The following is a 13011-nucleotide window of genomic DNA, read 5'->3' as shown; positions in this document are numbered from 1 at the left end:
GTTCTCAAAAGTAATGGCCCCAGACCTGGAGTATCAGCATCACTTGAGAACTTGTTAGAAATACAACTCTTGGTTTCACTCCAGACCTACTGCATTAGAAATTCTGGGGTAGGACCCAGCAATCTTTATTTTAATAAACGTTTGGGTGATTAATATACACACAAAATTTTAGAATACATGCATACATATATGCATATGAGAGAAAGAGAGAGACAGAGATCCCAAACTCTGGAGTGCAAAGATAATATGACATTATTTCTCTATAATCAAGTTAAATTATACTCCTAACCACCACTTATTCCGGTTGGAAGTAATTTCAATGTCAGTTAGGATTAGGTTCAGTTATGAGTAATGGAGACCCCCCAAAACAGTGGCCTTATCATTAAGCAGACTTTTGGGAAAAAAGCCAAGCGCCAAGGGTTTTTTTTTTTTTAAGGTGATGTTGTTTTCTGCTCTACTATCCAAATCCTCTGAAACAAGAGGACACAGAGGCCTGCCTACCTTTTTGAATTCATTTTATTATTTTTTAAAGATTTTACTTATTTATTTATTTATTTATTTATTTAATTATTTAGAGAGAGAATGTGAGTGGGGGGAGGGGCAGAGGGGAAGGGGGAGAGAGAATCTCCAGCAGGCTCCCTGATGAGCGCAGAGCCTGACGCAGGGCCCGATCCCACAATCCTGAGATCATGACCTGAGTTGAAACCAAGAGTCGGACACTTAACCCACTCAGCCACCCAGGTGCCACCCCTACCTTTTTTAATAGAGCAGGAAAAAGTCAGGGAACCAAAACAAGACTCCAGTATACTATTCTGCCGTATCAACAATGATATTTAATCATCCTATGTGGTGATCTTGGATCCAGACCAATACCTAGAAAGTGTAGGGCCTACTATGAATATCCTGGAGTTCTTTATGCATCAGATAGTGTTTTCCCCTTTTAACCATTGTCTGCTAGTCTTTACAACTCCCTCCTTAGGTTTTAGAATCCAAATTCTTTCTTACTGGCCTGCTAAGGATTCTCTCACTTGTCATATATTTTTATTTTCTTGATTCATTTCTTTGTAGCTGGAACCCTCAAGCAAAAAAGGTGGGTGGAAGCACATTTTATCAATTCATTTCCAGGCCTCTGGGATTGAAGTCAATCTCTAATTGAAAAACTACTCTCCAGGGGCCACTAATTAGCTCTTGAGATTGATGTTTTGTACAAAGTTGAGTGTCTTTCTGGTCTGCCACATTTTTGTAGGCTCCTTTATTCATTCTTTCTAGTTTGTAGCTAAGGGGTTCCATACTTTCATTGGTCTGGGCTGCTAGCAACAAGCCTTACATAGTAATATTTTTGAAAAGGTAGGTGAAACATTGGCAACTTTGGAATGAATTGTCATACATTTCCCAATGTCTCCTACCGTCTCTAATGAATTATGTAACTTTTTTTTAGTGTATTAGATAATTATATATTTGTTATGTATTCATTTAGTTGTAAGGTTTTCATAAAGCTATATTCAGAAGACCGAATTTGATTTACTCCTGTTTCTTTTCCAGTTTACCTCTGTTCCATTATATGAATCTCCACCTTTTGTTTCAGAATAAAAAAATCCTCAGAAAATATAGGCTTCTGAATTTAGGCATATTTGAAGCTAAGTTTCCTCCTGTCCCTGTATACTTCTCTAGCAAAAATTTTCAGGAAAAAAAGCTAGAAAAAATGGGAATCTTAGCAAATTAAATATTATAACTATTATATTGCTTACACTGATTTTATTGGAATAACTCGTACAATGTGGATACCAACCTCATTCTTTATTTCCAATTACTTCCATGCTCTAATATACCTTGTCCCTCATTTTTCTTGCTCAGCTTTTTAAAAGAAGAATAAAATTATTTGCAGTTTCACTCAGAAACATCTGCTTTTGAATAATTTGGTTCATTTCCTTCTAACCTCAAAGAAAGCTTTCATTTTAGAAACACTGACTTTATGTCCACAATAGCCAAACTGTGGAAAGAGCCAAGATGTCCATCGACAGATGAATGGATAAAGAAGATGTGGTATATATATACAATGGAATATTATGCAGCCATCAAAAGGAATGAGATATTGCCATTTGCAACAACGTGGATGGAACTGGAGGGTATTATGTTGAGTGAAATAAGTCAAACAGAGAAAGACATGTATCATATGATCTCACTGATATGAGGAATTCTTAATCGCAGGAAACAAACTGAGTGTTGTTGGAGTGGGGGGTGGGGTGGGAGGGATGGGGTGACTGGGTGATAGACACCGGGGAGTGTATGTGCTCTGGTAAGCGCTGTGAATTGTGCAAGACTGTTGAATCTCAGATCTGTACCTCTGAAACAAATAATGCAATATATGTTAAGAAAAAAAAAAAGAAGAAGAAGAAGAAGAAGGTAGCAGGAGGGGAAGAATGAAGCGGGGGAAATCGGAGGGGTAGACGAACCATGAGAGACGATGGACTCTGAAAAACAAACAGGGTTCTAGAGGGGAGGGGGGTGGGAGGATGGGTTAGCCTGGTGGTGGGTATTTAGGAGGGCACATTCTGCATGGAGCACTGGGTGTTGTGCACAAACAATGAATCATGGAACACTTCATCTAAAACTAATGTTGTAATGTAAGGGGATTAACATAAGAATAAAAAAATTAAAAAAAAAAAAAAAAAAAGAAACACTGACTTTATTTTTTAACATATATACATATTTTCCTTATATCCATATGAATTCTTTTTTCCAATTCATAAAAGCAATACATACTTTTTGTCACAAAATCAAACCCAGTAAGGTGTATAAAGAAAAAAGTTGGTTGTGTTTTGTTGCCAAGTCCTTAGATGTGCTTGCCCAAAATTTTAGGCAAATTTGTGTGGCTTTAGTAACTATTGGTTGACTGCTAGTGAAGCTTTTCTGCCAAGTTACAGGAAAGGTGGATAATCCTCTAGGCCTCCAGGTCAATTTGGATGGACCCTTTGTGAGTTTCAAGGTAACATTTAAAATGGAGCACTGGGTGTTATACACAAACAATGAAACACGGAACACTACATCAAAAACTAGCAATGTAATGTATGGTGATTAACATAACATAATAAAATAAAAAAAAAAACACAAAAATTTTTTGAAAAAAATAATAATAGTAAACATAGGATATATCAAAATAAAAATATATGAAATATAATTAAGACAATTATCATAGGCCAATTAATGGTATTATGTACTTAAATCAATAAAAACTACTATTAAAAAAAAGAAGATAGCAGAGGGGAAGAATTAAGGGGGGGAAATCGGAGGGGGAGACGAACCATGAGAGACGATGGACTCTGAAAAACAAACTGAGGGTTCTAGAGGGGAGGGGGGTGGGAGGATGGGTTAGCCTGGTGGTGGGTGTTGAAGAGGGCACGTTCTGCATGGAGCACTGGGTGTTATGCACAATGAATCATGGAACACTACATCAAAAACTAATGATGTAATGTATGGTGATTAACATAACAATAAAAAATTTTTAAAAATCCACTCTTAAAAAAAGAAAAAAAAACTACTATTAAAAATAATTGAATTTTTATTTTTATTTTTTTATTTTTTTAAAGATTTTATTTATTTATTTGAGAGAGAGAGAATGAGAGAGCACTTGAGAGGGGGGAGGGTCAGAGGGCAAAGCAGACTCCCTGCTGAGCAGGGAGCCCGATGCGGGACTCGATCCCGGGACTCCAGGATCATGACCTGAGCTGAAGGCAGTCGCTTAACCAACTGAGCCACCCAGGCGCCCAAAAAATAATTGAATTTTTAAAATCCATCTAAAAAAGTTAGAAAAAGAACCACAAGATAAACCAAAAGTAAGCAGAAGGAATAAAGATAAAGAAAAAATAAACACTAAAACAGAAAAATAGAACTAAAAAAAATAAATAAAATACGTGTTGTTTTGCAACATCTTCTCTGAGTACCTAGTGTCAAAACTCACTCCCCTGTCTTTCATAGAGCAAATTACAACAGGGCAGCCTAGCTAATTGAGTGTGAAATTTAAATTTCTATGTTTTAATGTTTCTCTACTTAACAAGAAGCCCTGGACAATTAAAAAGTAAAAGGCTTCAACTGTGAAGTCAAGACAGAAAAATCCCATGTGTTTTTTTCCACACAAGGAGCAGAAAAACAATACAGATCGACCAATATTAATCACATATATTCCCACACGCTAAGGATTAGATGAACTTTGTGCAGACAAATTAAGTTACAAAAATGTAAACCCTGGGTCTCTCAGTTGTTTGAACTTTGCAGTTAGCTTGGTCTTCTGTACTAACCAGGCAGAGCCACAGTGCTAGAGAGATGAAATTTCATTCAGTCGTCCCTGATTCACTCAGAAGAGAATCTATTAGCTCTTTGCCCCTGAATGGCTGAATATGGATTCAGAAGAGATGGGGATTTATATTTCTGATTAGACCCTGAGAGCCACTCAACTTATTTTGAAGACTGAGGGGAAGAAGGTTTACCCAAATAAATAAATGAATAAATAGGTAGGATGAGGAGGGTAAGAGTAGCGATATAACTTATGTTTAGCCTGAGAAGGAGGCATACATGGCACACTTGATTTTACTCTTTCCTGCCCTTGATTTGTTAATGAATCAGGTGACATTTCCCACTAAGTTGGATAGAGGCTCAGAATCTTTCCTGGTATAGCCTCTGGGCAGCTGCTACCAATGCATCTAGGTTGGCTTATGAGATTGATCGACTGGGTGCATTATTTATTCATTTATTCAACATCTATTGAACATCTAAACCACGCCAGGCGTGGTAAAGGCATTCAGGAGCAAGAGATGAAGCTTACATTCTAATGAAATGAAACCTTTTTATTGCCTTTTGTGGCCCTGCACATTTGCTTGGCATGCAGTAGGTGCTCAATAAATTTCTTCTGTCACATTGCATTGAACTGGCTTGTGAAGAGGATCCTGGCATCAGCTGACCCAGCTGAGACGTGGAGCATGGCCATGGTTCTCCGTCAAATAATGAGAACACTTGTTCTGCCTCAATTGACTTCCTGCTGAAGGTCTATTAAAAACAAGCTCACCGTCAAGATCAGTTCTCAACTGGATATGTTTTGAGGGGCAGGGGTAGATAGCCAAGAGACGAATCATACACGGAAACGCATCTCATTCCTTAAATCTGACCCCTGAATGTCTTTTAGAGCTGCTGATTAGATTTTTGCTAGAGCACAATATCAAAGGAAATAAATTAAACTGCACCACACGAGGACAAATGGTTGACCTTGTGCTCTTGCTAGCATCTTGTGTGCAGCTGTGAACAGCTGTATGAGTGCCGGTTAAGCTGTGATAGTGTCACTGGGGAGAGAGATAAAGGGCAATTCATTCACAAAGCACTGTTGAAAGGGCCTCACAGGTGTCTTCTAAGGATTGACTTTCTGCTATCCCCTCTCTATCTGAAATTTATCCCGAGATAAGGTGATATAATATAATATAGAATTATAGGTCTTCTCCCTCCAGGAATGGTGTTCTAGGAATACATGCTGTGACATTCACCAACAAACATGAAATAGGGAAAAGCAGGCTCCACTTGACAAGGACGATTAGCTTCTGACTCCAGAGTGATTCTTGGACCATTTATTCATTCCCTTATGAATAAGTCTCAGTTTTCCCCCCTCTGGTAGAGAAGGCACAGACGTGCCAAAGAGAGTGGCTCTTTTAGAGAACGGCTTTATTCATCACCCAAATTGGCAACTTCACTCCCCTACGAGAAGCCATCAGCTGCTCATCCTTTGACTACAAATGGTCAGCTCCTTTGGTGAACAAGGAGATGCTTACTGCCAATGAAAGGGACAGAATGAGGAGAGAAAAGGGCATTTGGTAAAGAGATTGAAATGGCATTTGGGTGTTTGTTTTAAAAGACTTGAATGTGCTGCTTGAAGGGAAAATCGTGTATATCAGTTGCCCTCTTGACAAATGGAATTAGAAGGTAAAGCAGTAAAATTAAAATTAGATAGAAATCCTAGGTCAGTGTTCCTAAATGTTGGCCCAGTACATGGGCCACCTTCGTGGACTCAGTCGCCTAGTAATCTCACTAAAGCTGCAGATTCCCGAAGGACTGCCTGAGTTTTTGTAACCAACTCCCCAAGATGAGTCTAGCATACATGGCTAGATTTGGGAATTAGCAGTAGATCCTAGGCTAAACAAACACACAAATTAACAAACAAAAATGAAGCAGATGACCAGGGGCCTGGGTGGCTCAGTTGGCTGAGCATCCAACTCTTGGTTTCAGCTCAGGTCCTGATCTCAGGGTCTTGAGATCTAGCCCTGAAGTTGGGCTGTGTGCTCAGTGGGGAATCTATTTCAGATTCTCTCTATCCCTTTCCCTCTGCTCCTCCCCCTGCTCACTTGCCCTCTTGCTCTCGCTCTCTCTCAAATAAATAAATAAATCTTAAAAAAAAATAAAGCAGATGAATTATTTAGGAGGGGAAAACTATAAACCGAGCCATAAAAATGAGATAGCAGGGCTGCCCCTCTGTATGGTCCCAAACCAATAAGTAATATTTTGTAATCAATAAATAGTAATTAACTAAAGACTGACTTTATATCCAGGACTGATCTATTTCCTTAAATCTTTTCTTCTTTAAATTATAAGGAACTTTACGAGTGAGGCAGGATCCATGAAGCCCCAGGCACACATAAGACACATGCATTTTAAGGCAGTCGGGAAGATCACACAGCTGGCAGCTGGCAGAGGCAGGCTTCAGACTCAGGAAATCTGATTCCAGAGCCTGTGGTTAGACCTGGACCAGAAATTATCTTTCCTGTACAAATGGCAGGCCTCAGGGAAATGAAGTTTAATAAGGCGGTGGTGTCCTTCAAGGAGCTCACGGAAATTTACAATGTAATGTAGCAAGTGCAGTGAGTAATGTGCAAAGAGAGACTCTGAGGTCTTTGCAGGATCACGGGGAGTGGGCTCTCTGGACCTGAGCTGGAATGTTAATGGATGAGAAAGAGTGAGCCACAAGAAGACTGGACAGAGGGAAGGTGTTCTTGGAGGAGGAGGCAGCATGAGCAAATCCTCAGAGAAAAGATACAGTAGTTCCTGGCTTCTCTCAGAGGGCTATTACCAGAAGATGGGTGAATGCATACAAGATGGCAAGAATGATAACTATCTGCTCGATTATGGCAAATAATTATTAATAATCATTATTTAATTGGGATTAATGTTAAATACTTATCACAGTCATTTTTAGTAACTGACACGAATGATAATTATGGTGTTTCATGTGGTGCTATGTTATCCCAAAATTATCCTAAAACTTAGTTGTTTGAAACAACAACCCATGTGCTGTGCTCTTAGGAATCTATGAATCAGGAATTTTGAGAGGGCATAAGTGGGATGGCTTAGGTCTGCTTTCTCATGTCCAGGCCTCACCTGGAAGCGACTTGAACAGATAGGGCAATGAACACCTGGGGCTGGAGGGTCTTCTTCCAAGAAGGATGGCCTACTACCTTGGTGGGGGGTGACTGGAAGGCTGTATTTAAATGGGACTGTTGGCCAACCTCAGCCTGGTGACTTCAGAAAAGTGGGACTTCTTCTAAGGTGGGTCAGCATCCCAGTGAATATGGTGGAGGCTGATATCTTTTTGACTTAGCTTTGGAAGACACAAAGTGTTACCCCACTGTACTCTATGGATTAAAGCAGTCATAAGCACATCCAGATTGAAGAGAAACCATAACCTGAGGAGTGTCAAAGAATTTGGAGCCAAGTTTTAAAATCACCACATGTGGCTAACATTTATAGGGTGCTTTCTAAGTGCCAGGCACTGTGCTAAATTCTTTAGCAAGGATATCTCCTCTAAAGTTCATCACAATGGTATAAAATATGTGCTATGATTATCCCAGTTATAGATGAGGGATCACAGGCTTAGGGAGGATGTTTAACTTGTACAAGGTCACCAATAAGTGGCCACACAGGGAAATGAACTCATATTTGTAGGATTTAAAAGTGTAAGCCTCAGCTACATCACCTTGGTATTCTTTGTAACTCAGCCTGACTTGTGGCCCAAAGTGCATAGTAAGCTCATTGTCAATGTTTGTGGGAAGGAAGAAAGTCTAAGTCACTCTATATCTAAGGGGACTCGAAGAGGGATATTTGGGGGCAACATCATGGTTGGGAACTGCTACACTCTCTTTTGCCTTTGTCAGAAGCGTAATCCTCAGGAAGCAATGCTATGTGGACCTTGGGCCTGGCATTTATATTGCTCATGTAAATGCTCACGTAATTCCCTCCCTGGAAGCCTCATCCCCGAAGGCCTTGTGCCTGAATCCTGAAATCAAAGAAATGGGACAAATACTCTTTGGAAAATGCTTCTGAATCAAAGTTCTCTCAGATCCGGGAAAAGTATCACAAATTGGGAGTATTCATTCCCAGGAATATGGAAAAAATATATTTTGCTTGCATTTTACATCTTATACCAATCAGAAGAGTAATTCATGTTATTTAAACTCAATTTTGTTTCATGTACCCACTCACCCAACAATATATATTGAACACCTATTATGTGTCAGACATGATGGTGGATTATGAAGATACTATGGGTGAGCAAGACAGAGATGATCTCTTCCCTCCTAGAGCTCATAGTCTAATGAGGGAGACAGAGAAACTAAGTAGGTAACTATTCAAGTATATAATTGCTAATTCCCAAAGGTGCTTTGAGAGAAATTAATGTGATAAAATAAAAATAAGACAAGAGTAAAGTGAGAAATCTGTATGTATGCTGGTTGGATTAGGCCTCTCTAGGGACATGATACTTAACCAGAAACCCAAAGTAGGAGAGGAAAAGAAAGGCTGTGATCTTGTTTATTTTTATTCTGTTCTTTAGTCCCAACCTCCTTTCCTTTGAGGTCAGACCCTGTTCCAAAGGGAATTAAGCTACAAGACAGAATGTTGATAGAAGAGGAATCTAACTAGTCCTCAGTCCAGTATCAAGTTCATGCACACAGACTCTTTACAGGCAAGTGTAAAACCTAACATTTAGGGGTGACCTTATTGCCCAGCTGCATAGAAATCTGAGACCAGCCCTAGCCAACAGCCTCAAAGTGTCGGTCATTAGTGTGCCCAACAAGCTCCTTGAGTCTTCACCCAAACAGAGCCTTGGTGGGCCATTCTGCCTCTCTTCCAGAGGCACCTTCAAACAGCAAGAGTGGGCTAGGTCTTCAGGCTACAAGATACGCTTCTAAAAAGCTTCACAAATTTTACTTTCCAAGATCAAACCCTATTTATCAACAATGGGGTACTGATATTTATGGAAACCTGGCCTTGGGGGTGGTGGTGTGGTGGGGAATCCTACTAATAATTAGGCCTTAATTTAGTTCTAAAATTTAGGGATTCATTGAATGGTAAAAGGAATCTCTAATATTTGAGCTCCAAGCATCTGTGGCAGTTACAAGAAGTGACACAGGGATTCAGCATGATGGGAGCCCTCATGTAGGTACACTTTAAAAGTTTGTGGACTATCTAAACAAGCAGTTATTATTTGAGGCCATTCTTTGGAAATTGCTTCATTCATATGTGTGCATATACATATATAAATATATCATATATGTGCAAATCTTAACAGTGTAATTACCATGTATATGTGGATTTATTAATTCCCAAAATACCAGCTAATATCCTATTAGACACTTATTTATCTCACTTAATTGTTATAACCACCCTAAAAAAATTATTATATGACATTCTACAGGTGAAGAAGCAATAGTACAGGAAGTAAGAACCTATGTGGTCCAATAGAAGAGCCACTAGATATATGTGGCTATTTAAATTTACATTACTTAAAATTCAATGAACACTCAGTCCCTCAGTAACACCAGTCACATTTCAAGTACTTATTAGAACATTTCCATCATCGTAGAAAGCTCTGTGGGGATAGCTCTTTAGGCCAATTTCTCAACTTTTGCAATCTTGACATTTGGGGCCAGGTAATTGCTGAGGGGGGCGCTCTTGTATGTTAGAGGATGTTTAGCAGCCACTACCCACTAGTCAGCAGTAGCCCCCTCCCTTAGCTGTGGAATCAAAAATGTCTCCAGAGTATCCCCCTGGTAGGGGGAATAAAATCATCCCTGGTTGAAACCATGGCCCTAGACTCAGCCTAGGGTTTATAGACTATGTGGGAACGTAGGTGAGTTGCTTTCAATTCTTTGGGCTTAATCTCCCTCAGTGGTAAAATATTTTAAAAATAGAACACATTTCATAAAGTTTTGTTGAGTGTTCAAGGTAAAGCATTTGGTAAGTAATAAAAGTAGAATAAATGGTCTTTAGGACTGTAATGCTCTAACTCCCCCTTACCTGAGGGATGTCCAGATTAGCTGCTGTGGCATCTGGAATCCTGAAAACCAAAATTTCTGCTTGCTGTTCCAGTGCTCTACCCATGAACTCAGGCTTCTATGTTTAGGGACCTGCAGGGCTGGAGACAATGACAGATTTGACTGATTTGTTTAGACAGCAAAGTTTGAGGACTTGAAAACTTAAAAACCAAACAAAACTTCAACCAAACACAGAAAACCATCTTTCAGTCTCACTAGCCTGAATTTTGTCATGATGGCCTTGAGAACGTGTGCGACAATGAAGTGATCCATTAATGAGGAAGGTTTTTTAATATCTCTAAAAAAATGGAATCAAACATTTAGATCAATTACAGTGAAAATGATTAAAACACATCAATGGACAGCTGTCAGGAAATTAACTGAAGTTTCAACCTCAAATGTCTAAATAGGCACATTTAGACAATTGACCCTATCAGTGGATCTGGTTCAGACTACCATGTTAGTAGGATGGAAAGGTAATTAAATGAACATTTGAAGTTTGTGCTTATTCTTGCCTTGAAATAAACACAAGTGTGTTAATGGGCTTACAGAGGAGACCATCATCAACTTTTTTATCCTTGAGATTTTTTATGGTTTGTAGGATTAAGCTGAGTACAATCTTCTAAATATAAAGCTATCCTTACATTGGACAATATGAACCAATATCTGACCATTTTTGACCCATAAGAAGGGAAATTCCGTAAGATGTAAAACTATTGCATTGAGGAGAGGAGCAAAAATAGAATAGTTCATTTCTTCAATTTATGGTTCCATAACTGAATTCTTCAATTTATGTTTCAGTAATTGATACCTGAAAGGTCATCTCTCTATTAGAAACAGAGATCAAGTTCACCATTCACATAATAACCTGGCCATTCGTCACACATACAACGTATCAGGCCCCAGGCTAAGAAATAAGCATTACCTCATTAACCTCATTTAAACTTAACAACAGTGTGAAGAGGGTATTATTTCTTTCCATTTTGAAGATGAGAAAACACATTGAGAGGGTTTAGGTAACTTATAGGTAAGAGGTATAGCCAGATTTCAGTCTCAGGAGGACAGAATTTCAAAGCTTTCGTCACCTGCCATACTGTAGCTGCAGGTGAATGGTGAAGAAGATACTAGTTCTCCACGTTATAAATCACATCCATAATTAGTACTCCTCCATAATATTCACCCACTCGCTGCATCTGGACAACATGGGAAGTAGTACGTACCGTCTTTTATGGCCTGACTATTTTTGCCATATTCGTTCATTAAATCAGATTATGAATGAGACTTCTTTCACACTTTTACTATATGAAATATTTTCCTCTTAAAATGAGCCAATCTGCCAAAATCTCCATATTTTTTTTTTCTGGTTTCTTATTCATCAGAGAAAAATTCTGACTAGCCATTAAAAAAAGAAAGAAAGAAAGAAAGAAATTCTAAACAAATCAATCAAACCAGAATACCCCCAGGCCCAGATAAGAAAGATATTAAAAATGTCTCAAAGAAAGGACTCGCTAATTGAAGAGTAACTGAAGGGAGAGACAATCCTGAATTAATAATGTTTTAATTATAGTATGATTTAGAAGAAAGAAAGTCTTATTATCTTTTGAAATCTGATGGATGAATGAATCAATCAAGCTGGAGTGTGAAAAATATGAAATGATATGAACTGGGCAAAAACAGAACCCTGTGAAAGTCTAACTGGGCCTATTTTGATGAACAAATGCGGTCTAAGTAAATGGAGTACAGTTTTTTACTTACTTATAGGTCAAGGTGCTACTATAGTTTTAGGAAAAAAATAGTTCTTGTAAGCTGATAAACATTCTTCTTGCAATCTTTTTATACTGTGGCACATATAAATTATATAATCTGTACTACATATATACACATATAGAAAATCTATATTATATATATAATCTATATAGTATATCTTTCCAATGTACTAATATATACAAATGTGAATACTAATACCAATCTATACTATATACTATGAACTATATAACCCATATAACCCATCTGCCTGTCTATATATAAACTCACAAAGATAATGAACTGTCCAAACTCTATCCAAATAGTTAAATTTTGAATTATTGGGGTAGAATTCATGAAGTCTTTTTATAGAGTCAAACTTAAAGAAAAAAAAACAACTAGGGGCGCCTGGGTGGCTCAGTTGGTTAAGCGACTGCCTTCGGCTCGGGTCATGATCTCAGGGTCCTGGGATCGAGCCCCGCATCGGGCTCCCTGCTCCACGGGAAGCCTGCTTCTCCCTCTCCCACTCCCCCTGCTTGTGTTCCCTCTCTCACTGTGTCTCTCTCTGTCAAATAAATAAATAAAATCTTTAAAAAAAAAAAAACAACAACTAAAAAAGGACAACCAAGTATGGTTCTTTTCTCTATTTGAACCAGTCACATTTTGTTCCATCAAATTTATCACGCTTCTCATACCAATAACACATGAAACCTAATTCTGATTTGATGTGTTGACATTCATTTCTGGCATGGTAAAGCACTTCGTCCTACCTCCAATATCTGTCTAGAAGAAAGAGCCATTTTACTGATACTCAACACTCAAGGAGAAGGGATTGAACAAGGCTGTGGATACCAAGAGGGCCATCTTAGAAGCTGCCCAGCACTGTGGGTTTCTTCTGTGCTGATAGCTACATTCTGTGGAATAT

General features: G+C 38.6%; 1 long non-coding RNA gene across 1 annotated transcript in view; it reads right to left on the bottom strand.

Moving 5' to 3' along the window:
• LOC135364716 (uncharacterized) overlaps nucleotides 1-10428 on the bottom strand; it is a 179677-nt gene extending 169249 nt beyond the window's left edge. Inside the window, exon 1 of the long non-coding RNA XR_010412289.1 lies at nucleotides 10327-10428. This is a non-coding gene — a long non-coding RNA (uncharacterized LOC135364716). The remainder of the gene's footprint in view (nucleotides 1-10326) is intronic.
• Nucleotides 10429-13011: the final 2583 nt, after the last annotated feature.

Source organism: Mirounga angustirostris, unplaced genomic scaffold (genome assembly GCF_029215605.1).
Source record: "Mirounga angustirostris isolate CCGP_5_RB_7025 unplaced genomic scaffold, mMirAng1.0.hap1 SCAF_1, whole genome shotgun sequence".
Classification (NCBI taxonomy): Eukaryota; Metazoa; Chordata; class Mammalia; order Carnivora; family Phocidae; genus Mirounga; species Mirounga angustirostris.
This window is presented reverse-complemented; position numbering and strand designations above follow the sequence as displayed.